Source organism: Peromyscus eremicus, chromosome X (genome assembly GCF_949786415.1).
Source record: "Peromyscus eremicus chromosome X, PerEre_H2_v1, whole genome shotgun sequence".
Lineage (NCBI taxonomy): Eukaryota > Metazoa > Chordata > Mammalia > Rodentia > Cricetidae > Peromyscus > Peromyscus eremicus.
The window spans coordinates 104,150,801-104,178,270 of NC_081439.1; the positions used below are offsets into that span (position 1 = coordinate 104,150,801).

Consider the following 27,470-nt stretch of genomic DNA (forward strand, 5'->3'; position numbering starts at 1 on the left):
GGGTGCTTCACATCCCATAGTGCACAAGTGGACAGCTTGCAGGAGTCTGTTCTCTTCTTTCACTATGTGAGTTCCTGGGACTGAATTCGGGCCATCTGATTTGTCAGAAAGTGCCATCTCTCTGCTCCCAAAAGATAGTTAATAGGATTTATATGATAGAGATGGGCTTTACTAATACTTCACTAAGTTATTAACTAGTAGAGTTTAATTTTCTTTAATCTTTTAGGTGTAAATATCTATTGGATGAGAAGGGGCAAGAATATATAAATAATATTCATTTAACCCATTCACTTGGGGAATCTTTGGTAAGTTGCCTGTTGTTTAATATATCTTTTCAAAATCTGTACCATTTGTTTTCTAATGACTTCTTCCAGTAAAATGTATGGTATACTACTATAATTAATGTGTAGTAAACTTTGAAGGAGAGAACTTGAAGAAAGTTTCTAATTCTTAACTCTGAAGCAAATTTTTGAAAAGATCAGAGTAAAACAATGTATTGTTGTGGTCAGAATGGGTGTAAAGAACTTAAAATACTGAAATCATTTAGCCTTCAGAAATTAGGCTTTTTTGTAATGTACTTTCCACTCACAAATAGTTTCTACCTTCTGTTGTTGTTTTTTTAAAAAAAAACAAAACAGCATCTCACCCTGTAGACCAGGCTGGCCTTGTAAACCTACAAGATGTGCCTGCCTTTGCCTCTTGAGTGCTGAGATTAAAGGAATCTGCCGTCATATCTGGCAATTTTCACCTTAAAAAAAGATGGATTGATTTGTTGGTTGGTTGATTGTGTGTGTGTGTGTGTGTGTGTGTGTGTGTGTGTGTGTGTGTGTAAAACATGTGTTGTGCAAGTACCTGAGGAAAACAGAAGAGGGCATCAGATCCCTAGAGCTGGTGTTACAGTTACAGGCAGTTGTGAGCTACCCAATATGGATTACTTAAGACTGCAAAAATAAGGCTGGAGATATACATCAGTTATACCTTATCTGGCTATCATAAACAAGGCCGGGACAAAAAAACCATACACAAATGTATCTGAGTAGATACATAGGACAAAGGGCAGTCAAAGCATTAGTGAAATGTGGGAAGCATCCTGGACTGGAATGGGAGTCTAGAGTTGACATGATGGTTCTACCATTAGTTTTTAGTTTAGTTTGTGTTTGTTTCCCCTCAGGAAGTCATTTGATCTCATTGGCCCTCATCTTGTCTGTAAAGTGGTGATGTTGGAATAAATAGTCTTAACTTCCTTCTGTTCCATCAGGCTATGCTCTTGTGAATAGTCATGTTTTAAATTAGAATAAAACCAATTTGTTTTAAGTTTATTAACTTTTCAAATTGAGATAATTTCTTTCTACTAAAGTAAATTCTTACCATTCATATTTCTATTTTAGGTAAGAACTGCTGAAAAAACGACTTCACTAACTACAAAAATTGGTAAATATGCCTATTAAAATAAATCTGTGTTTAATTTTGTGGCCAAATTACTGTGGTATGTTTAATGAAGTTGCTGTAAATTTAAGAATTTAATGAAGTACTTATCATTTTATATCATATATTTCTGTAGTGAAGATGTTAATAGAAAGCCAGGTGTTGCTGGGCAGTGGTGGTGCGTGCCTTTAGCTGTGTTAATGAAAATATTTGTTTCGGCTGTGTTCTTTCTCCATCCTACTTTGATTTCAGATGACACCATCTTCCAGAATCCTATGGTACAAGAAGCTATACGAATGGGATTTAGTTTCAGGGACATTAAGAAAACAATGGAAGAAAAAATCCAAACATCTGGGAGCAGCTATCTATCACTTGAGGTTCTGATTGCAGATCTAGTGAGTGCTCAGAAAGATAATACACAGGATGAGTCAAGTCAGACTTCATTGCAGAAAGGTATGTATTTTTTTTAAACGAAAGTAACGACTTTGTAACCCATTCATTTCCTGTTTATAATATCCCCATGGGATAAACATTTTTTACTCTTTTATTATGATAAATTTCAAACATACACAGAAGTGGAAAGAACAATGAGTCAGCTTCAATAATAAACAGCTCTTTCCCATCTTGATTCTCATCTTCTCCTATCTTTTTGTCCATAGTAAATATAAGACAAAGTAAATATAAGACATCCTGTGCATCATCATCTACAAATACTTTAATATATAGTCAACATATTAGGGTATTTTTTTTAATTTTTTTATTTTTATTTTGCAATACAATTCAGTTCTACATATCAGCCACGGATTCCCTTGCTCTCCCCCCTCCCGCCCCCCTCACCTTCCCCCCAGCCCACCCCCCATTCCCACCTCCTCCAGGGCAAAGCCTCCCCTGTGGACTGAGATCAACCTGGTAGATTCAGTCCAGGCAGGTCCAGTCCCCTCCTTCCAGGCCGAGCCAAGCGATCCTGCATAGACCCCAGGTTTCAAACAGCCAACTCATGCAATGAGCACAGGATAGGGTATTTTTTAAGTATGCCCTCAATGCTGTGTTTCTGAGGCTACTATAACAAAATACCACAGAATAGATAGTTTAAACAAAATGCATTTGTTTCTCACAGACTGAAAAGTCCAAAATCTAGGTCTTCCTGCAGCTAGTTGCCTTCCCGAAGTAGTGTTTATAACCTCTCAGGTCTTTCTTCCTCTACTTACTAGAATATTAATTGCCCTAGGAGTTCTTATGCTCATGACTTCATATAAACCTAATTGTATTCATGCATTGCTTAACAATGGAGATATGTTCTGAGAAATGTGTTGTTAAACAATCTCATTATTGAATAAATGTCATCGAATATACTTATACAAACATAGATGGTATATGTCAGTCACTTGATATGGCTTCTTGATACAACCCAGATACTTTGTAAACATAAGATTTGTGCCATTAGGCTTCTGCTGACATGATATGACATTGTTTCATGGTAGTTATATTTATATGAAGGAGTATATTCTAATAATAAAGTGTGTAAGGTAATATGTGAACCAGTAGCATAGTTGTTGGGGTTTTTTCTTTTCATTATCATATATTAATATGTATGCTATGTTTTCATATGACTAGCAGCTCAGGAGGTTAGTTAATACCAGCATCATCACAAACATGTGATGCATTATGCCATAACATTAGGCTGGCTGAAACATCACTAGATATGATTTTTTCAGTTCACTTGTGATCTGGAACAAATACATGATTTCTGGTTTACCAAAGCATTGTTCAGTAGCACTTTACTATCCTTCTTAAAGCCCTTCCTCTGAACATCACTGTGTGGAACGTTAAGGCTGGAGCATATGAATGTTAGGAACACAAAACATTCAGTTCATATCACATTGTTATCACACTTGACAAAATTAACTAATTCACTAAATCATCAGAAACCTAGTTGGTTTTTAATACCCCTCCTTTTTTTTTTTAATGCTATCGGGTAAACTCGGCCTGATACATGTTAACCGAGTGTTCTACCAATGAGCCACACCCCTCATTTCTCGAGTCTCTTAAAGCATTTCTACACTTGATCCATTTTAATAAAGATCTAAGTAAGATTCATCAGTTTCTTCATTTTAGTTTTAAATGCCTCAATTACATATATTAATTACATATAATGATAGGTTTCATGTACCACATTCCTTCCACTAATCCCCTTCTAATTTCATGCCCCCACCCCCACCCTTTGTGACTCAATGAGTTTCATTAGGGATATATATATATTTATTTGTGTGTGTGTGCTCCTGTGTGTGCATATGCATGTGTGTGCACATAAATGTAAAGGCCAGAGAAGAACAACTTCAGGCGTTGTTTCTCCACCTTGTTTTTTTTTAATGGGTAATTTTTCAGTGTTTGTAAGATTAAATAAAATGTCTCCAATAACCATTAACTGTGTATGAATTCTCAGGGAAGAGTGGGGACTTAGGACCTTTTCCCCTTTACATGACAGGATGTTTAGTGACCTAATCTTGGAAGATCTTGTACAGGAATCACATTTTAAGTTTGTTTTTTAGAAAGGGTCTCCCACAGAAGCTGGTTTTGAACTGCTTAGTAGCTGAGGATGACCTTGAATTTCTGCTCCTCCTGCCTCCACGTCCCAAATTCTGGGATTACAGGCACACAGCATTATTACTAGTTTATGAGGTGCTTGGGATTGAGCCTAGGACCTTGTGTGAGATAAAGTATTTTTTGATTGTTTGAGATGGGAATCTTACCTTGTAACAGCCCTGGCTGTGCTGGAACTCACTTTGTAGAGCATGCTGGCCTCAAACTCTCATAGATCTACCTGTTTCTGCTTCTCACATGTCGAGGTTAAAGGTATACATCACCACTGTTATCTGGGTTAGACTATTTTAGACAAAGAACAACAGAGGCTTTTATTATTGTGTGTAGAATCTAAGTTTTGTAACTGAAACAGTTTGGTTTTAAAGTATTCTGCACCTTTTCATATGTGAAAACATAAGGGGATCATGCTATTAAGTAGGCTTTGAATTAAAATAAATCCTAATACTCTACATTTTATAGAGAAAGCCAGACGGTAGTCCACACTTACAATCTCCATATTCAGAGGCAGAGGCAATAGGATGACTAGTTTCAGACTAGCTTGGCTGCATTGTAAGATCTGTTGAAAATATCAACAGCAAAAGAAAATACATTAAATAATGTTAAAAGAAAACATAGCTTTTAAAGATTCCTGGCATGGGGAGGCAACTGAGTGGTTAAAGTGTTTTGTAAACATGAGGACCTAAGTTTGGATCTCAAGACTAACCTAAAAGCCAGATGTGGTGCACCTGTAACCCCAAAACCAGGGGTGTAAGGAAGAGAGACAAACAGATCCTCAGAGATTCCTGACCAGCCAGTCTAGCCAATTGGTGAATTCCAGGGTCAGAGAGAGACTGTTTCAAAAAATAATGTGGAGGAGCAATTGAGAAGATACCTGACATAAGTCTCTACCCTTCATGTACACAAGCAAGTTTACTTATATACACAGGTGTACACCAGCCACACAAATATAGACACATGTACACACAGTTTTCTTAAGGTTTTGCATGCTTTATTATTTAAAAAAAATTAGCTCTTGTGAAACAGAAAAGCAAACCAGACTCCCAATTTAAACATGACCAAGTCTCCAGTGGTTAAAACATTCAACTCCATCTGATAGGATTGATGGATGATGTAATCTCCTCCAGTGTCTTGTCTTGGAGTTGTACCTGACATTGTTACCAGTTTTCATGTAAATCCCTCGGGGGAATAGAGCAGTATTGCCTTTGTTTCTTGGCCAGTAGTCTCTTGATTCTGAAAGTCTTGTGGGAAGACATGGCAAGAAACAATCAGACCTATGGCTCATGATAGTGGAGGAAAGGCACACACACGTTTTATTTTGTTTTAATACATGAGGAGAAAAAATTTAAAAAAAATACATGAAAGGGGCTGGAGAGATGGCTCGGTGATTTAAAAAATTATAGTACTCTAGCAGAGGACACAAGTTTGGTTCCCAGCGTCTCTGCTGGGTGGTTTGCAACTGCCTGTAACTCCAGATCCAGGGTATCTGACACTCTCTTGTGGTTTCCACAAACACTTACACAAATGTACTATATGCGCACACACACAAATAAATGTTATTTAAAAATATATAAAAAACACAAGTTCCTAAGCTAAGGCATAGTAGTCTCAGCAATCTATATTCTTCGCTGCTTTGGAGGCTAAGGTGGTAGGATCGCTTCAGCCTAGGAGCTCAAGGCCAGTCTGAGCAACATACAAGACCATGTCTCCCAAAGTTTGAAAGAATATACTAAAAATATTAGAAAGGGTCACCAAATGTTATCTAGATAGCAAGCCTTTATTGTTACGTACCTGGGACATGCTGGTCTCGAAGGGAGGCTTGTGAAAAATACAAGAAGAAAGAGCCCTGAGTGTGATGACACAGGCTTTTAATCCTAACACTCAGGAGGCAGAGGCAGGTGGACTTCTGTGAGTTCAAGGCCAGCCGGATATCTATAGCAAGTTCCAGGATAGGCAGAGCTGCATAGAGAGACACTGATTCGGAAACAACAACAAAAAGCTGCTATAGGCAAGGATGTGGAACACAATATTCACCTTTGTGGTACGAAGCAATTGCCAGTGGTAAATTATTAGTCAGGAGCATCCTCAGTACGTGGCTGACTAGAAAAAATATCAGTATTTGAGTTCATTCCATTGGGTCTGTAAAATGAAATCACAGTCAAACCCAAGAGGAATATTAATTCTTGAGCATTATAATCCCAATACTCTAGAGGCTAAAGCAGAAAGAGCTAGCCTAGATTCATGATCATTTTAGGTTACATAGCAAGACTCTGCTTCAAAAGGAAAGGGGTATTCTCAGGATATAGCTCACTTGATAGAGAGCTTGTGTAGCATGTGGATAGCCCAGGATTCTATCCCCAACACAGCATAAACTGTATGCCTTTAATCCCAGAATTTGGGAAGTACAAACAGGAGGGTCAGGAGTTCAAAGTCATCTTTTGCTACATAATGAGTTTGAGGCCAGCTAGGATACATGAGATACTATCTCAAAAAGATAAAAGAACAGAAAAACAACCTAGATTATATTACACTTTTATGATTTCAATGTGCAACCAAAAATACAGCAGATAAGCTGCTACCAGGAATTATTTTTTTAATTGTAGTAAAGTGCACATCAAATTTACCATCTTATAACTGGGGATATAGCTCAGTGGTAGAGTAATTGCCTAATATACCTGGAGACCCTGGGTTTGATCCCCAGTACCCACACACACACACACACACACACACACACACACACAAATGACTATCTCACCGGGCGGTGGTGGCACACGCCTTTAATCCCAGCACTGGGAGGCAGAGGCAGGTGGATCTCTCTGATTTTGAGGCCAGCCTGGTCTCCAAAGCGCATTCCAGGAAAGGCGCAAAGCTACACAGAGAAACCCTGTCTCGAAAAACAAAACAAAAAAAGACTGTCTTAGCCTTTTTTATGTGTATAGTGTAATAGAGTTACATACATTCATACTGTTGAATTATACAACCACTCTGAAGAATTTGGTCCTGATGATCAAACGTAGGATCTTATACATGCCAGGACAGTTGAGGCATATACCCAGCCAGAGCCCATATTCATTGAGTGTAGAAAGTTGTTTCTTAAGAAGGGATTAGAGGCCAGGCAGTGGTGGTAGAGGTAGAGACAGGCGGATCTCTGTGAGTTCAAGGCCAACCTGGTCTACAGAGTGAGTTCCAGGACAGTCAGGACTGTTTCACAGAGGAACCCTGTCTCGAAAAAAAAAAAAAAAAACACAAAAAACAAACAAACAAAAAAAGATTAGAGGGGCTGGAGAGATGGCTCAGTGGTTAAGAGCACCAACTGCTCTTCCAGAGGTCCCAGATTCCTAGCACCCACATAGCAGCTCATTACTATCTGTGACTCCAGTTCCAGATGATCCAACACCCTCACACAGATGCACATGCAGGCAAAATACAAGTACACATAAAATATAAATTAATTTAAAAGAGAGAGAGAGACAAGAAAAATACTTTTGTCCCCTTCCTACCCAGAGAAACTTCACTGGAGCTCAAATGTGACAGTGCCTCTCTCTGGCTTAAAACTCCTCACCAGCTCTCAGGACCTTTAGAATCAAGTCCCAACTCTTCGATGCTTTGCCATATCTTTAAGGGTCAGTTCTTGCTGGCCTTCTGTACTGGTCTCTTTTCCTTCAGATTCAATGACCAGTTTTTACCTATGCTATAAGTCATGTTCTATCTCTTAGAACATGCTTCAGTCATTTCTTTCACCTATAGCAGTTTCTGTCATTGCTCTGGCCTCCAAGGCCCCTCCCTCTTCTAGGTAACTCCTGTACATTCTATATGACCCAAGCTAGGTATAATTTCCTTGAAGGGCCTTCATTTAATACCTCAGTCACCATAGTGTATCAAAGTTTCCTGTTTACTTATGTTCCCTACTTGTCTGCATATTGGATGCCTAAAATACATGTATGTATTTATTCATTGTATACCAAGTGTCTAAGTAAGTGTTCAATAAGTACTTGAATGAAATTAAACTATTACTTTCTAAACATATTTTGTAAGTAATGTTCCCTTCTAGGACACTAAATGTCATAAAAAGATGTGATGCCAGGCATACTGGCACACACGTTTAATCCCAGCATTTCAGGTGGCAGGCAGATCTCTTAAGTTCCAGGCTAACCAAGGCTACATAGTGAGACCCTGGTTTTATTCGTTTGTTTGTTTGGTTGGTTGGTTGGTTGGTTGGTTGTTGGTTTTTTGGTTTTTCAAGACAGGGTTTCCTCTGTGTAACAGCTCTAGTTGTCCCAGAATTCACTCTGTAGACCAGGCTGGCCTCACACTCACAGAGATCCGCCTGCCTCTGCCTCTAGAGTTCTGGGATTAAAGACATGCGCTACCACACCAGGCTTGTTGTTTTTAAAGGAGCTACATAGTTAAATAGGGAAATGCATCAAATGTTTCCATAATGTGTGTGTGTGTGTGTGTGTGTGTGTGTGTACATATAATAAAGTAATTCCCATGTGCCAGTGTGACTAGCACTAGAAGTTTTAGAGTTAGTAGAAGAGCCTAGCAGGGATGGGGTGACTGCTCACTCGGTAAAGGCACCTGCTTCCAAGCCTGAAGACCCGCCTTGAGTTTGATCCTAGAACCTATGTGGTTGAATGAGAGAAGCAGGTCTTGAAAGTTGCCCTCTGGCTTTCACACATGTGCTACAATATACACACCCACACAAATATAAATAAATGCAATAAATTATTTTTTAAAAAGAAAACTTGTTTTTTTAAATGCCACAAGAGGTAGGGATGTGGCACAATGAACGAACAGTATACAATATCCTCGACTTCCATACCCAACATCAATGACACCCCCTCCTCCAACATACATACCAAAGGAACAAAACAAGTAATTCTCACTTGAGGCCAGATTTATAAACCATTAGTATACAGTGATTACAAAGATAGTTAAAATAGGTAATTATTTGTAGTGCCTAGCACGTAATATTTATGCTCTATTACTATTGATTGTTGCTGGTGTTATCATATATGACCAGTCACAGTTTTGTGGCATATTTGTTAGACTTTCATAAAATCTGTTTTGGCAAAAGTTCAACTATACAGCTACTTCAGTATCCTATATATATGCTAATCATACCCAGATATGTTTTTTTGTTTGGATACCCTGCCAACATCTCAAATATAGCTGAAAATGTAAAGCCTCTACCTCCTTTTATATTTCCAGTAATTCTTATCATCTCCTTGACACATTAGCAAACCCAACTTTAGTTCCTCTCTCTCTCTTTAGCCCTCATATCTAAGCACCAAATCCTACTTGTGCCACTGGAGAAGTGCCCATCAAATGGACCCCTTTCTTACTAGTGCCCTTCAGAGATGTTGCTTTTACTTCATCCTTGCTTTTCTGCCTGGCAAATTGTTGCCTGTACTTAAATGTCACAGTCCACCTCTTTCTCATGATGCCTTCCCCAACCAGCCAGACAGAAGAACTTGTTCATCTTGCCCCAAAGCACTTTGTATGTAACTTTATTATAGTACTTACTACTTTGTACTTTGTACTCACCTCTCTAACTGCAGCTCACAGTCTCTCCCACTAGCATACAAACTACTTAAGAATGTGTGCCATGTGTGAGTCATTTTCATGTCTCCCAAGACTTGAGTGTCTGGCAAACAGAAGGGGTTCAGTGTTTCAATGAATTTAAACAACAAACCCAAAAACTAGTATATGTTGTTTTTCTCTTTGTGCAGACATTAGTACTGAAGAGCAGCTAAGACGCCTGCAAGAAGAGAAGCTTTGCAAAATCTGCATGGATAAAAATATTGCTGTAGTTTTTGTTCCTTGTGGACATCTGGTCACTTGTAAACAATGTGCCGAAGCAGTTGACAAATGTCCCATGTGCTACACAATCATTACGTTCAAGCAAAAAATTTTTATGTCTTAATTCAGAGCCACAGTAGGCATGTTATGTTCTTCTTACTCTAATTGAATGTGTGATGTGAGCAAACTTTAAGTAATCAGCATTGCATTCCATTAGCATCTGCTTCCAAGTGGAAACAAATGTTAACAGCACTGTTGCAGTCTAAACTTTGAATTTCTAGATCTTTCAGGTTATTAGCTATATTGTTTATCCAATTTTTTACTCAATTGAAACGTCAGACAAAGAAGCATTTAATATTGTAACTTTTCGCCTTATGTATTTGTAGTACACTGACTTGATTTCTATGTGTAAGTGAATTAATCACCTGCATTTTTCATTCCTTTTGGATAAGCTTAACAAATGGAGTGTTCTGTATAAGCAGGGAGATTTCAGTTAATCTACCCAATCACTTAATTTGTTTATTGTGAACATGGAATGAACTGTTCCACACTGGTGGGAGGATAAACATTGTCTTTAGATGTTTGTTTCTGTGTTTTATGATTCTGTCTGTTTCCTTTCGAAATTATAAACGTACTTGTGTGAATGATTTTTTTTCAAGTGATTTTGCCATCTCCCAAAAGATATTTAATGGTAGACTACTATCTAACCAGCATATACTAACATGGAAAGACAATGAAGATATAGTAAGTGTAAAATACAAATGGCAAAACACTATGTATAGTTTGAGCCAAATCAAGGTGTGTGAATTTTGTATCTGTATAGGACAAAAAAGATTTGGAAATATATGCATCACACTCTTAAATATGTTTTTTTTTCCTTGGGGGGGTGGGGGCATGGGTCTTAGAGGGGATTATAGGAGCCCTTCTCTCTTTTTTCATTTTATTCTGTTTGAAGTTTATATAAGTATGTATTACTTTTATATAATCAGAATTTTTAGGAAATATTTTACTGATTTAAAGGCTTAGGCATGTTCAAACGTCTGCAAAACTACTTATCGCTCAGTTTTAGTTTTTCTAATCCAAGAAGGCAGGCCAGTTAACCTTTCTGGTGCCAATGTGAAGTTTAAATATTTTTGTTTTACCTGCTTTGTGGATGAAAAATATTTCTGAGTGGTAGTTTTCTGACAGGTAGATCATGTCTTCTTATCTTGTTTCAAAATAAATATTTCTGATTTTGTAAAATGAAATATAAAATATGTCTCAGATCTTCCAATTAATTAGTAAGGATTCATCCTTAATCCTTGCTAGTTTAAGCCTGCCTAAGTCACTTTACTAAAAGATCTTTGTTAACCCAGTATTTTAAACAACTGTCTGCTTATGTAGGTAAAAGTAGAAGCATGTTTGTATATTGCTTGTAGTTTTAGTGACAGCTTTCCTTGTTGAGATTCTCATGTCAGTTTGTGTCTTCAAAGTTTCATGTGAGTTTTTACTGTTAGGTGAATTAAGATGTATATAGTACAGAATGGTAAGTCTCTGTTTTATGTTTGTTTGTTTCTTGACTAGTAATGGTAGTAAATACTTTTAAAACATTTTCTCAAGATCCTTAAAGCCTCTTGAAAATTGTAACATACTGACAAGAGTAGTTGTTTAAATATTTTTTAACAACTTGTGTAAGAGTCAATATGAATAAAATCAAGCTAAAATGCTTCATAGAACACAGGATTTACCTTAAATGATTATCATGATAGACCTCTTGTGGAGACTGGTCTATTTTACTACAGAGAACAGTTTGGGAGTGAAACTGTTACTGAAAACAGTTTAGACTTTTTGTTGTATTTTCTAAGAGAAAGAGTATTGTTAGGTTCTCCTGACGTCTGTTGACTACTATGGTAAGTGATGTTATTTTAATTGCAAATTTAAATAGAAATTAACAGAATTAAATACATGACTGTGCTCTCTCCCTCCCTCCCTCCCTCCCTCCCTCCCTCCCTCCCTCCCTCCCTCTCTCCCTCTCTCCCCCTCCCCCCCCCCCCTCTCTCTCTCTCTCTCTCTCTCTCTCTCTCTCTCTCTCTCTCTCTCTCTCTCTCTCTCTCGTGCGCGCATACACACACACACACATGAAAATCCTTAGTTCCTTCCATTGTCTCCTACTTAGGTTCAGTTATGTAGTCATTAAGTTGAATTTGATCTAAATTGACTAAGATTTAAAGTTAAATTTACATTTAAAGCATTCTACAAGGGGATAAAGTTATTAATTTAGAAAAAAATGTTTTCTAAGACACTTCAGGTACAAGTCATGTAGGTAGTTTGTTTAATCTAATTGTTATCCAAGGATTCAAGGACTGAATTGTTTTTGAATAAGGCTTTTTCTTGTTACGGGAGCCTCAGTTCATCAAAACTCTCTTTTTAAAACTTGTGTGCCGAGAGTTAAGCAAGACCTCTTTTTTTGTCTTCATGAGTTGCGAAATTGAATTCATGAAGCTGATGTGGCTAACAAGTTTATTTTAAGAATTGTTTGGAAAATGCTGTTGCTTCGGGTTCTTAAAATTACAGCACTCCAACTCTAATCAAATTGTTGGAGACTTACCAGAGTTGGTCTGAGCTCACACTAAAACAAAACAAAACAAAATACTAGATCCTTTCCAATATAGCTGTGTAAAAGATTGGTCACTTAGAAGGTCAAAATACAACCAGATCCAAATCACCCCTGAGAGTTCTCACTATCTGTGTTGATGTTCTTTTCTGTATAAAGTTCACTCTAGGATTTTGAAGTAACCATCTATTTTGCTACATATTAGTCATGTGAAATTTGAGTTACTTTGTAATAAATAGTTAATTTTATTTGTAATTCACTGTGTTGTTGAAAATTTTTGTGAGTGTTTAGCATTTATTAAATAAATACAGTTTATTTGATTAACAGCTTAGCATTCCCTTTCCTGCTAGATCTTGCCTCTTCCTTTGGTTAGGGGTAGAGGTGAGTTTGAGAGTAGTAAGCGAATATAATGTGATTTGGCTATGTTGTTATGACATTTTGTTGTGTTGTTATTTACAATGTGTAGTTTTTTTTTCTGTTTTCATTTTAGTAAGGTAAAATTTCTATCTTGAGCTCTCTGAATGGAAACTACCACCCCAGCATTAGCTGCATGTATTTTTCCCATTAGACCTAAATCATGAAATAGATTGTATATCATTGCTATTAGAGAAATAAGAAAATGGAGAAATATCTGACAGATAGCATTTTAGTCAAATCTTCTCTTTTTAAAAAAGTAACCATCAGTGAAGAAATAAACTGGCTGTATAGGCTTCACAACCTGAGTTCAGATCTCCAGAACCCACAGGAAAGCTGGATGCGATAGCACGAGCATCTGTAATCCTAGAATGCCTACATGAGACAGGAAGCAGCTAGGAGAATGTCCAGAAGCTCAAGGTCAGCTAATTTGGCTTAGGCATTAGTAAAGAGACACTATTAAACAAGATGGAAGATGAGACCCCACCAACACCCAAAGGTTATCCTTTGGGTCACCTGCCCTTCACACATGCATCATGGCAGGTATCCACCTATACCCAGACACATACACAAAAGAGAAAAAACAAAAAGTAGCCATCTGTAAAATGAGAGTATTACATTAACCATCTTCTCCAAGATGGTGGAATTCAACTCAAGAAGAATATATCTTATATGCTGTAAGTGTTGATTCTTATCCTAAAACTTTTTTTTTCTGAGACAGGGTTTTTCTGTGTAGCCCTGGCTGTCCTGGATCTCACTCTGTAGACCAGGCTGACCTCAAACTCAGAGATCCGCCTGCCTCTGCCTCCCAGGTGCTGGGATTAAAGGCATGCACCACCACTGCTCAGCTTCATCCTAAAATTTTTAGGCCCTTCCATGGGTTTGCCTTCGACTAAAGCTTGAAAGATAGCCTGGAAAGATAACTCAGCTGTTGAGAGTACTTGCTGCTTCTGTAGAGGACCAAGGGTTCCCAGCACCCACATGGTGGCTTACAACTGCATGTAACTTCAGCTTCAGGCTATGTCGTGTCTTCTTCTGGCCTCCATGAGCACCTACATGCGTGTACATACATACAAACATACACACATACACGTTACATAAAAATAATCGTAGAGCTTAAATGACATATATTAACTTTTAATCACTATTACTCATTTCTATGGATGCTTCTTATAATGAAGCTATAAATTGCAATAAAAAATAGACCAATCCTTAAAAAAATGTTTAAATTATTTTCTGAAAATACTAGAAAAAACATTCTTACTAAATTCAGTTGAGTTTTCCTAATAGAAACAATCAACTTATTCCCATTTTAATATTTCAGTTTGGCTCTGAACCATTTAACACAATGTAGATTTCTTCCTTACCTAATGAAATCACAGACTATTAGCTAGAAATTACCTTAGAGAGTAGCTCATTCACACACCACCACCCTCACTTTATTGCTGAGGTAGATCCTTTCCTGGGACATAGTTTGTAGTCGAGAAACCCCTCACCACACCAGCTACCTGTCCTGGGAAGTGTCGGGTGTTCATTTTTCAACAGTTCATTCCATTATGCTCCAATTTTCACTGCACAGGAAGTAGTGCTTTATCATTGCTACAGTAGGACAGTCCCTACTACTTTCAAATTAAATAATATAACATTAATGCTTGAGTGGTAAAGTTCTCATTCAGAGGCTGCAGTTTGCAGATGTGAGTACAGATGTTTGGCATTTACTGTGTGCTTATGTATCATTAATGGGACATTTAAGATTACTGTGTGAGTTTATTTTTATCACTGTCAATACCTACCAACAAGCTTGCATTTTTAATTTGATGTTAATAATGGCTTTAATGTAGTTTCTGGTTTTGCATTTTTTGTTATTATACTTCACCTGACAGAATGACCAATTGTTTTGTTGTTGTGTTAGTGTTGTGAATAATTAATTATGTTAAGCATTTTGAGACAGAATACTATATTTGTGAATATAATTTTACGGCTTTTTTTTTTCATTTAGTGGATACCTTTCAGTATGGAAATTTATGAAAATTGCTTTCTGCTCTATAATCTGTCATTTGTTGTAGATTAAAGCTTATTTTTCTGTGACTAAGACTTATTCAATAAAGCACTATTCTTTAAAATGATATCTTCTTTGTATTTGATTTTGTTTTGTTGAGAAAGGATTTCATGCATCAACCCAAGCTACTGGCTGTAAACACCATATGTGGATGAGTAACCTTGAACTTCTGATCTTCCTTCCCCTACCTCCCTAGTACTGGGATTGCCTGATATATGGAGCATTGAGGATCAAACCCGGGACTTCATGCATGCTAAGTTCTATCAACTAAGGTAGATTGAACTCAGGATAGAAGACTTGGCAGCAGGTACCCTTACCCACTAAACCGCATACACACAGACACATACCCCTCTTCGAGATACATTGTACACATAATTAAAAGTAATGAGCCAGGCAGTGTGGTGAGTTCCAGGACAGCCAGGGCTACACAGATAGAAACTCTCTCCAAAAACAAAAAAAAAAGGGTAATGAATCTTTTTTAAAAATACTTTATAATAGGCCAGAAGTGTAGCTCAGTGGCATAGCACCTGCCTAACATACATGAGAACCTAAGTTTAATCCCCAAAACCAGAAAAAAATTTAAAATATAAATAGTTAACACCGTTCTCCTCACAGAGTAGTTTGTTTGTGTTCCAAGACCATATAGTCACTGTAAAACCAAAGGTGGAACAAGCAAGAAATAGTGATCCTAAGAACCACTGCCCCACTGAGGCAGGCAGGAATGAGGGACTCTCATGAGTTAGGGTACTAGCTAGAGTTTCAAAATGTGAGAGCAATTTGATCTGATACAGGTTCCCTAATTGGAAATCTACAAGGAGCTACTTCAAGTGACTATTGTCCTGTCCCTTCTAATCCACAATACAGATTCTTAAATGAAGAATTCTATTCCAGCCAGGTGTTATGGCACATGCCTGTAAACCCAACATATAGAAGGGGAGACAAAAGGAGTTCAAGGCCAACTAAGGATGCATGAGACCTTGTTTTTCAAAAGAGAAACGTATTTCAGGCCATCTGTGTAGGGACTGGTTAATCTTTGACAATATTATCACTGTCAAAAATCATTGTCATCAAAAAACAAAAGACTTGCCAACAGATGTGGCTTTGAGGTAGGGTCTTAATCTCTAGTCCCAGCTGGATTTAAATTTAGCAATCCTTTTGCCTTGGCCTCCTCTTAAGTGCTGAGACTGTGGGCATGAACCACTATGCCCAGCTCACTTTCAAAAAATGTTCTCCTGCATACAATATATATTTGAACTTTGTAATGGTGATATTGTAACTCAGTGCTGAATTCAGAATAATCCCAAATTGTTTATTGCCTCTAAACTACCCTGATCAAGAGCTGGCAAGATTGTTGAACAGGTAAAAGGCACCAACAAGCCTGATGAGTAATCCTCAGAACCCATAGGGCGGAAGAAAAGAAACAACTTCTGCATGTTTTCCTCTTGGCTTCCATACATACTAGGGTACATATGTGTACATGTACACATGTATGGCACACACATATGGTTTTAAAGAAGTACCCTTTGATCAAGCAATGAAAGAGTTAAGGATTTGAAAGCTCAGCTGTAAGTGCTGGTGGGTGACAGCAACCGGATGAGATTGTGCAGAACGGATCTGCACTTCTACGGAGCCAACACTTCAGTGAAATGTGAGCCATTAATTTGGAAGGAAAGAATTTCAGAGTTGGAAGGAGTCAGCCTTTCTAATTCATAATAATTAACAGTTCTGATTTTTTTCCAGTTCTGAAAATTTTCAAGTGTGGCACAAAGAAAGCAGATAGAGTGCTCAGTCTTTAGATGATGAGAGTTGTGTAAATTGATCACGTAGGTCTATATTGTAACTAAAATAATGGTCTGGATAGGTATAAGGCTAGATGACAGTTTATTTAGTATTTTAAGTCTTAGTTTGTATGAGATTTCCAAGACAACATAATGACTCGTAATTAATGAAAACAGCACAGAAATCTTTTGCATGTGCCTATACTTATTAACCTTAGGCTTCTGTATAGATATTGGAAGAATACTGGTTTCTTTTTTTTTTTTTTTTTTTTTTTTTTTGGTTTTTGGTTTTGTTTTTCCAAACAGGGTTTCTCTGTGTAGCTTTGTGACTTTCCTGGAACTCAATCTGTAGACCAGGCTGGCCTCGAACTCACAGAGATCTTCGTGCCTCTGCCTCCTGCGTGCTGGGATTAAAGGCGTGAGCCACCACCGCGCAGCAGGAATACTGGTTTCAAATAAAGAATAAAAACAGCCAGGCGGAGGTGGCACACGCCTTTAATCCCAGCACTCAGGAGGCAGAGCCAGGCGGATCTCTGTGAGTTCGAGGCCAGCCTGGGCTACCAAGTGAGTTCCAGGAGAGGCACAAAGCTACACAGAGAAACCCTGTCTCAAAAAAAAAAGAATAAAAACAAAGAATCAGATTTTCATCATTTTGTTCTTTCTAGAGAAGAATTTGAGGAAAACCTAGGATATAATTAATTGAGATACTGTGTATTGAATCGGCGGTCTTGTTCCAAACCTAATTTCTTTGTGAGACAGGGTCCAATGAAGCTCAGGCTGGCCAGCAGGGATTACAGGCATACATGTACCACAATGTCTCGCTTTCAAAATCTTAATTATTTCAATAGTTTTTACTGCCAAAATGTATGCACATATTTAGATAGATATAGTCTTAGCATTTCCTAGGATCAAACCTAGAGCTTCACTTAAACTAGGGAAGTACTTTATCGCTGAGCTATACACCCAACCCCCCAATATGTATTTTACATTGAAAATTGCCAATGTACATTTTTTTTCTTTTTTAAGATTTATTTATTTTTATGTGCATTGGCATTTTGCCTGCGTGTATGTCTGTGTGAGGGTGTCAGATCCCCTGGAACTGGAGTTCAGACAGTTGTGAGCTGTCATGTGGGTGCTAGGAATTGAACCTGGGTCCTCTGGAAGAGCAGCCAATGCTCTTAACCACTGAACATCTCCCCAGCCCCTTGTGTACATTTTTAAAATAAACTTTCTTTGTATATTCATTTCTCCTGTGTGTGTGTGTCTGTCTGTCTGTCTGTCTGTTGTCTGTCTGTCCATGTGCCCGAGCACAAGTGTTCTTTCTTTAGCTTTGTTACATTACTTGATTATTACTAGGGATTTCTTATATAAAGAGTTTTGCATTTTTAGCTAAAGCATTGAAAATGTATTTGCTCATTAAATACTGGAACTTATTTTGCCAGAAATTAGGGTCTGTTTCTGTGAGATCAGTAGCAATTGTCTTGAGGTGAAAGACATGAGAGTGTGTGAACACCAATTGATGTTTCCAAGGAACTGTTATTAAAACAATAGACTCCAACCCCCACCCCCTATAAAATCTTCTGTTTTTTTTAAATTAATTTTATGAAATAGGGAAAAACTTTCTAAAATTATTTTTCATTGACTATTCAAACATGGATCTTGGCTTTATTGGTAAAAAATTAGCAAATGTTTGTGTTAATCATTAAGAGTATGTCCTAACAGATCTGGAAAAACCTGTTTTTCAGCTACATTTTATTTGATTATTAAAATGAACATACTCTACTTCTTAGCTTTCTGTTATAAACTTTTCAGATATGTTATATTTTATGTGAGCTGTAAGAATTAATGGAAAAGTCAAGTGCTGACAATGGTTATAAACCAATATTTTTTCACTTACATGAAATGAGCATAGAAAATATTCATAATGGATATAGCTATTCTTGTTCCTCCTGCCTTGTGTGATTGGGAAGACCATGTGAGAAAATGTACATGAAAGAGTTGAAAGGAATAAACCCTCTGTAAGCCTGAGGGATCATTCCTCTAATTAGAGTGTACTGAACTAATTACAGGTTAGTTTGACACAAAATGAAGCAGTTGAGGACCAGCGTCTGATTAATCAGGGATGTAGGATGATGAAATGCATTCATGGCCGTTTTCATAGCTCTCAAAATGCCTCGCATCTCTTTTCTCTTTGCCTTCTGCTCTACATGGTCATGTGTCATGCTTAAATCAGAAGAGAGTGTAGTGGCTCAGGGGGAGTTGGGGAAATTATTGCTGTGTAAAATCATAAAAGTGATGTTCTTAAACCACAACATTCAATTGACCTTCAAATAGGGAGGTAGGGATGTAGCTTAGTGGTAGAGCACTTTGACTAGCAGGTTTAAGGCCCTAGGTTCAATTCCCAGCACAATAACAAGAGCAGCAAGCCAGTAGTGACCCTCACATAAGAATTTGGGGGAGTCAAATCACTTTTCTAACATGTGACCGTGAGAATATGGAAAACATATTTAGTTAATGATAATTTGTGTCCTCACAGGATTTTTTTAAAAATATATTTTATTTTATTTTTTTATGTGCATTTGTGGTCTTGCCATGGGTGTCAGGGTCCCCTGAAACTGGAGTTACAGACAAGTGTGAGCTGTCATGTGGGTGCTGGGAATTGAACTCAGGTCCTCTGGAAGAAGAGTCAGTGCTCTTAACCCCTGAGCCATCTCTCCAGCCCCTCACAGGATTTCTTTTTTTTTTTTTTTTTTTTTTTTTGGTTTTTTCGAGACAGGGTTTCTCTGTGTAGCTTTGCGCCTTTCCTGGAACTCGCTTTGGAGACCAGGCTGGCCTCGAACTCACAGAGATCCACCTGCCTCTGCCTCCCAAGTGCTGGGATTAAAGGCGTGCGCCACCACCGCCCGGCCTAGGATTTCTTGATACATCTCTAAAACTAAATTTCCAAGTGCTTTACCTACTTCATTTTATAACTTCCCTTTGAAATGGACAGTTCTTTGTAATTTTGGAAGTAGTGAAAAAGCCACAGTGAAGTTAGGTGACTTACCTAACTCATGCAGGTAAAGTAGAGACAAAGTCGTAAGAGCCTTTACCGCTGTTACATTTATTTGTTTGTTTATTTCATATGTGTGTGGGTATGCATGCCACAGAACATATGTGGAGGTGAGAGGTCAGTTCTCTACTCCATGTGGGATCCAGGGCTTGTACTCAAGGGGTCAAGCTTGGTTACAAGTGCCTTTACCCACCCAAGATTCCTCACTTTTCCTCTGGTACTCTTACTACCATGCCATTGTGTGTCGCATTCATTATATTTGTACCATCTATGTAATTTGTGGCTGGGGAGCCCTAGACATAGAGGTTATATGACTCACCTAAATCATATGGTGAATCACCAGTCAAGCTGGTCTTATAGGCAGTAAAGCTGTTTCTAGATAATTTTTGGCATGAATTAGCTAAATCGACTGCCTCGATGTCTAACACGTATGCATCCAAATCCAGGCTCTTCGGTTTGTTTATGGATTTTTTGTTTTGTTTTGGTTTCATGGTAAGACCTGGCTGGCCATATGATATCAAGCCACAAAATCAAATTAGAGGTGATAAATGGGTATGTGAAGACCTTAATCTGCCTGGTTTAATTTAAACCTTAGCCTGTCTAAGTGATTAAACTTGACTTGGTAAAATGACTCTAAAATTCCAAAATATGTAAGTACATTCCTAATTTCAATTTTTTTGGGGGTGAGGGGATGGGATGTTTGCCATTGGTGGCACACTAAAAAGGTACAGGCAAAAGGACCTGGAATTTGAGGCCATCTTAGGCTCCACATTGAGACTGTGTCTCAGAACAAACAAAAAGGAGTTTGGAAGTGGAGGCTGAGGGTGAGTGCAAGTAGGTCAGTGACAAAGGGCTTACCTAATATGTTTGAAGCATTAACTTCCATCCCTAACACCAGAAAAAAAAAAGGAAAGCCGGGCGGTGGTGGCGCACGCCTTTAATCCCAGCACTCGGGAGGCAGAGCCAGGCGGATCTCTGTGAGTTCGAGGCCAGCCTGGGCTACCAAGTGAGTTCCAGGAAAGGCGCAAAGCTACACAGAGAAACCCTGTCTCGAAAAACCCCAAAAAAAAAAAAAAAAAAAAAAAAAAAAAAAAAGGAAGAGAACTAGTTTATTACATTGACAAGGCAAACAATGGAAGTCAGGATGTTGCTGCATGTCTCCCTAAAGTCACCGTGTTCCCAGTGCTGAGGACACTGCCTAGTCCATTAGTAGGTCATTACTGGACACTGGGTTAATTATTGTTCAGCATGGAGATAATGTGTTGAATGAACATTATGTGAAAGAATGAATGAACACATGAATAAATGAATGGGGTGGGAAAACTAAAAGCTGAGCGTGGAAAAGAAATACATATACTAAAATTCATACTGATTTTTCTAAGAAAAAAATGTTTTTTGGGGTGAAATTGTATTAGTGACATTTTCTTTTGCTGTTATCAAAAGTAACGTAAGGAAGGGACCCCTGGGGGTATTGTCCATGAGGACATAGAGAAGGGAATGTTGATGTCAACCTGCTATGCCCTACTTTCTGGTTTTATTCAGCCTCAGAGCCCAGTTCTCAGGATGGTGCCACTCACATTTAGGCTAAATCTTGCCTCCTTAGTTAAGCCCTTTGGAAATACGTTCATGGACACACTCCAGTGTGTCTCCTAGGGAAGACTGTGAAGATTAAACGCCACAGGGGTTGCACTATGTAGCCCTGGCTGGCCTGGAAGTCTCAGTCCTCCTGCATCTGCCTCCAGAATGCAGTGATTGCAGGCACTCTCACGGGGTTGGTTTATTCTTTGTAAAACAAACATAAACCATTACTGTGCCAGTAGGCTGTGTTCTACACTTCCTGTCACAGAGCGTTGAAGGGCAAAAGGTTCTTCTAGTTCAAACACTGTGGGGGAAGATAGGATGAAAGTGTTCTGAGGAGGGAGCATTAAAGTACTGGAGGAAAGAATTCTAGCTGGAGAAAAACAGTGCAGAGTTCAGAATCACAGAGCTGGGCTGCCTGAAGAACTGGAAAATGGGAAGATGAGTTTTGTTGTGAGACAAGGTCTCACTATGTTGCCTGTGTAGGCCAGGCTATTTATTATTCCTCTTCTGCCACCAAAGTAGCTGGCATTATAAGTGCACCCCACTAGGCCCAGTCTTTTTGTTTTGGTTTGGTTTTTTTCGAGACAGGGTTTCTCTGTGTAACAGCTCTGGCTGTCCTGGAACTAGCTCTTTAGACCAGGCTGGCCTTGAACTCACAGAGATCCGCCTGCTTCTGCCTCTCGAGTGCTGGGATTAAAGGGGTGTGTCACCACTGTCTGGTGTCCAGTCTTAAAAATGGAAGTTTGAAGAGGCCTGAAGGAATTTATTGAGAATCTTCCAGGCTATTTTTAGTTTTCTTTTTTAGTAGTGCTGGGACTGGGAACCAGTGCTCTTGTGTATGTTGGGGAAGCACAGTATCCCCTTAGCTGCGACTCCAGCCCTAAGGCTCTTTATATGCACTATATCTTTTGGGATATCTGTTTAAGATGCATTTCCTCTGGAAAATTTTCTCAGGAAGCCCTGTTGCCACATTGAAGAAATGAAGATTAAATGAGGTATATTGGACTTCAGAGAAAGAAATTAGTTATTTTCTCAAGCTGGTTTTGTGATCAGGCTGAAACATAAGGAAAAGACTATTCATCCACTAGTCTCCATTTTTCGGGCTGAATGAACTATACAAGCCTTACATAGATTGCTCCTTATTTGAAATATATCTTTAAATAAAACAACTTTGGGCCAGGTGGTGGTGGTGCACGCCTTTAATCCCAGCACTCGGGAGGCAGAGGCAGGCGGATCTCTGTGAGTTCGAGGCCAGCCTGGTCTACAGAGCAAGTTCCAGGACAGGCACCAAAACTACAGAGAAACCCTGTCTCGAAAAACCAAAACAACCCCCCCTAAAACAAAACAAAACAAAACAAAACAAAAACCAGCTTTGGGACTGGAAGGACAGCTCAGTGGTTAAGAACTCTTGTTGCTCTTCCGGAGCACCCAAGGTTGGTTTCTAGCACCCATAGGAGGTGGCTTACAACCACTTGCAACTCCAGTTCTAAACCTCACTGGCCGTCTGTGCACATGTGGGGCACACACACACACACACACACACACACACACACACACACACAGAGAGAGAGAGAGAGAGAGAGAGAGAGAGAGAGAGAGAGAGAGAGAGAGAGGTACATGTACACATAAATAAAAATAAATCTCTTTTTTAACAAGGTCTCATTATGTCAGTCTGGTTAGCCTGGAACTCGGTATGTAGAGCAGGCAAGCGTCAACCTCACAGAGATCCACTTGTCTCTACCTCCTAAGTGCTGAGGATTAAAGACATTAACCATCATGCCTGACAAAAAAAAAAAAACTAAACATTTTTTTGTGCCAGGCGATGGTGGCTCATGCCTTTAATCCCAGCACTTGGGAGGCAGAGGCAGGCAGATCTTTGTGAGTTCGAGGCCAGCCTGGTCTACAGAGCGAGATCCAGGAAAAGTGCAAAGCTACACAGAGAAACCCTGTCTCAAAGAAACCGAAAAAAAATTTTTTAAGCTACTTTGTCTATTGATCTTAATGAAACTATTGTTAGTCTTTTTTTCTTTTTTCTTTTCTTCCTCTTCTTTTTTTTTTTTTTTTGGTTTTGGTTTTTCGAGACAGGGTTTCTCTGTGTGGCTTTGCGCCTTTCCTGGAACTCACTTGGTAGCCCAGCCTGGCCTTGAACTCACAGAGATCCGCCTGGCTCTGCCTCCTGAGTGCTGGGATTAAAGGTGCGCACCGCCGCCGCCGCCGCCGCCACCACCACCACCACCACCACCACCACCACCACCACCACCCGGCTTATTGTTAATCTTTTAATCTTATTAAATCAAACTGTGTATTATGTGCTTGCTGGAAATTCTGAAAAGTAGGATACAAAAAAGGGCTGGGGTAAAGCATGTGCTTAGAATACACAAAGTCCTGGGCTCCATTCGCAGTGCTGTGCAGAAAAGGAAAGGAAAGGAGAGGGGAGGGGAGGGAAGGGAAGGGAAGAAGGAAAGGGGAGGAAAGCAAAGGAAAAAGGAGGAAAGGAGAGGAGAGGAGAAAGCAACGAAGGGAGAAGAAAAGAAAGAAAAAATAATCAAAGGAGGGAGATACTGGAGTAGGTGGTACAGACCTTAGTGTCTCAAACTGTAAGAAGCCCATGTGGGATCATATAAGTAAATGTACAAGTCATGAAAGATTTAGCAACAGTGAAGTGTTTCTGAATGTGCAACAACAAAAATTATTTCAAAATGAATGTGTAATGAATCCAAGTGGGTAGTGTTCACCTGTGTTGCATCACATGACTCCACTGGAGCCTTGCTTCTGAACATACAGCATGAATGTTTTGAACTGTTCAGGCCAATGAACACTGCATGAAACACCTTGACTCATATTTGAAACTACTGTGTTATGATTCCGTGTTTTTACTGTACATAGAAAGTTTTCTGCTCTTTTAGAAATGTATTGGTATAATTATATTAAAGAAAAACAATATTTTCCTACCATTGCTCCTTATCAACTAAGTATCAAATCAGTAGATCTCTGCATTGTGTTGCATTGGAATGTTTAATTTGGGGGGGGGGTGCTGAAGTGATGAGTCATTGGTTAGCTCTTCCAGAAGACTTGAGTTTGATTCCCAGCACCCAGATGGCAGCCCACAATCATTGTAACCCCAACTTCAGCAGACCCAAGGCCTTCTTCTGGTTGCCTCTGGCACCCAGCACACCTGGGGTGCAACAGACAAACATGCAGGCAAAACACTCATTTACATAAATAAAGGTGAATGAATCTTCACAGAAAAAATGTTAATTTAAAAATTGATGTTAGAGTTGCTGACTTGATATGCATAACAAATTGTTCAGAGGACTGGAGACCTGGCTTTATTGGTTAAGAGCGTCTACTGCTCTTGCAAAGAAACTGAGTTCAATCCGTCATACTCACATCAGGCATCTCCTAGTTGCCTCTCATGCCAGCTCCAGGGGGATCCGATGCTTGTGGCCTCCAAAGACACCTGAGCTAGCATGTGCATGCCACACACATGCACATAGTTTTATAAATAAAAACAAAATAGACCTGGTTGTGATTGTTCCTCATAGTGAGAGTAGGACGAATGGGTAGGCTATAGTTTTAGTTATAGGAAAGTAATTTAATGCATGAGGCCATGACATTAGGAAAACATTTCTAACAATTTCCAAAATGACCTTAAACATACTTCTGGCACATTGTGCTATATATTTATGTGAAATGGCATTATCAGCAATGGAAGTTATAAAATCAAAACACTAATCAACTCTGAAAAAGTTGAATATACTTTGTCCTGCAGCATTAAATATTCAGCAAGGGTTTTCTTTTTTGTGTAAAAACAAATAAGCACAACTGTCTTAGTATGCAAATTTAATAAATGATAAGGTTCTATATATGTCAAAGAATTATTGTTTAATACATTTCTTTATGATTTACTATCAATAAAAGTTTGATTTGTGTTCCTCTTTAATATTCCCATTTCTCAAGGTTATATAAAAATTTCTTGCATGAAAAAATTTCCATGGGTCATGAGGGGGAAAGATTAAGAAGTCCTAGTGTAGACTGTCACTATAACAGAAAAATAGGACAAATGACTTTGTGGCCCAATAACTGAAGGAAATTTGCTAAAAACAATGCCATCAAAGCTAAGGGATCTGAGAGCATTCCGAACCTTAGAGCTTACAATTGTGTGTGTGTGTGTGATTTTGTTTTGTTTTCTAAGTCAGGTTAATGGTGGAAAACAACAAAGCCATTCAGGCTATTGCAGTATAGACTTGGGTACGTGTGCTGGCATGTATCTTCAATATTTAAAACACATTTCCATACGCATCCTATTGGATAATAAGTATTCAAACAGCATTTCATCTCAGGAAGAATTAAGCCTGCCTTGCTTCCAGCCACTACCAACAAACAAAAACGGAGCCAAAATTCATTTAAAGCACAGTTCAAAACACTCCTTCATTTAGAAATGGTTCATTAATTCAGATGACAAATTGGGAATAGTAGCAACTGAGCGAGTGATTCATGATGATTGAAGGTGCCTCGTAACCTTTCTGTCTCCATTTTTTCATTGGTCTGTAGGGAATAATGGTTTCATGGAAGTGTTATGAAAAATAATTAAGATTGGTAATGCACTTTGAGATCCATGGATGAATCGTGCTTTCAAAGGGCATAATTACACACAGCAGTGAGTCTCAGACTTGCTTCCTCTTTAATAGGTATTCAAAATAACACTGCTCAGGTAGCTTTTCCTGTTCTCAAGTGACTACTACGTTATTTAGCCACTCATACCAGCTACCTTTCAAATAATATGTAGCAGTTTATGGTGTCACACACTTGCAGTTCCAGCACTTGGGAGGCTGAAGAAATAGGATTACTACAAATTTGAGGCCAGCCTGGATTGCGTAGGGTACTCCAGGTCAGCCAAGGCTGTGTAGTGAGACCTTACACACACACACACACACACACACACACACACACACACACACACACACACCATAAAGTAAAATAAAATGAAGACAACAGTAATAGTAAAGACCACTAATTCTTTTGTTTTCCTTTGGCAAAGTGTAGTGTTCCAGATAATTTTCTCGTTTCTCAGTTTTCCCACTGAACTTGGCTCATCCATCTGCTCTGTGAGAACAGTCTCCAAAGAATGTAAAAGATCAGCTTAATCACTCCATTGACACTCTAAGGGATGTCTTCTTTTGGAAAATTAAGTGATTTTTAGTTTTTCAGTGCTAGGGATGAAACTTGGGACCTCATGTATGCTAAAGAAGATCCTCTGCCAGGGACAGGGTTCAGCAGGTAAAGGCACTTGGGACCAAGCCTGAGGACATGAGTTTGACACGCCTGACCAACACAGTGGAAGGACAGAACTAATTTCCACAAACTGTCCTCTGACCTCCACACACATACAAATAAATAAATAAATGTCATTTTAAAAATTGTAAGGAGTCGGCATAGTGACTCATGCCTTTCATCCTACTAGCACTTGGGAGGCAGAGACAAACAGATCTTTGTGAGTTCCAGGCTAGCCCTGTGTGTTAGTTACTTTACTATTGCTGTGGTAAGACATCATGACCAAGGCAGCTTATAAAACATTTCATTGGGCTTACAATTCCAAGGAGTCCATGGTGGCAGAGCAAAGGCCTAGCAGTGGGAACAGTTGAAAGCTCTCATCTTATACCTCAAGGAGGAGGCAGAGAACACACTGGGAATGGCACAAGTCTTTTGAAACCTAAAAGCCTGTCTAAGTGACATATTTCTTCCAGCGAGGCCATACTTCTAATGTTCCCCCCCCACAAAAAAATCACCTACTGAGGATCAAGTACTCAAATGCCTGAGACTTACAGGGGACATCCCATCATCGGAGCCAGAGGGGTCAAGGACACCACAAGAACACAGCCCACAGAATCAACTACCCAGGGCTCATAGGGGCTCAGAGACTGAAGTGACAATCAGGGAACCTGTATGAGTCTGACCATATATGTTATGGTTGTTAGTTTGGTCCTCTTGTGGGACGCCTAACAGTGGGAGTAGTGGTGTCTCTGACTCTTTTGCCTGCTTTTGGGACCCTTTTCCTCCTACTGGATTGCCTCATCCAGCCTTGCTAGAAGGGTTTGTACCTAGTCTTATTGTAACTTTTTATGTCATGTTTGGTTGATATCCCTGGGAGGCCTGCACTTTTCTGAA

General features: G+C 38.9%; 1 long non-coding RNA gene across 1 annotated transcript; it reads left to right on the plus strand.

Moving 5' to 3' along the window:
• Positions 1 to 136: 136 nt before the first annotated feature.
• On the plus strand, positions 137 to 10,469 carry LOC131899018 (uncharacterized). Its single transcript, XR_009376050.1, has 4 exons — positions 137 to 305; positions 1,389 to 1,431; positions 1,678 to 1,878; positions 9,756 to 10,469. It is a non-coding gene; the product is annotated as an uncharacterized LOC131899018 (long non-coding RNA).
• Positions 10,470 to 27,470: the final 17,001 nt, after the last annotated feature.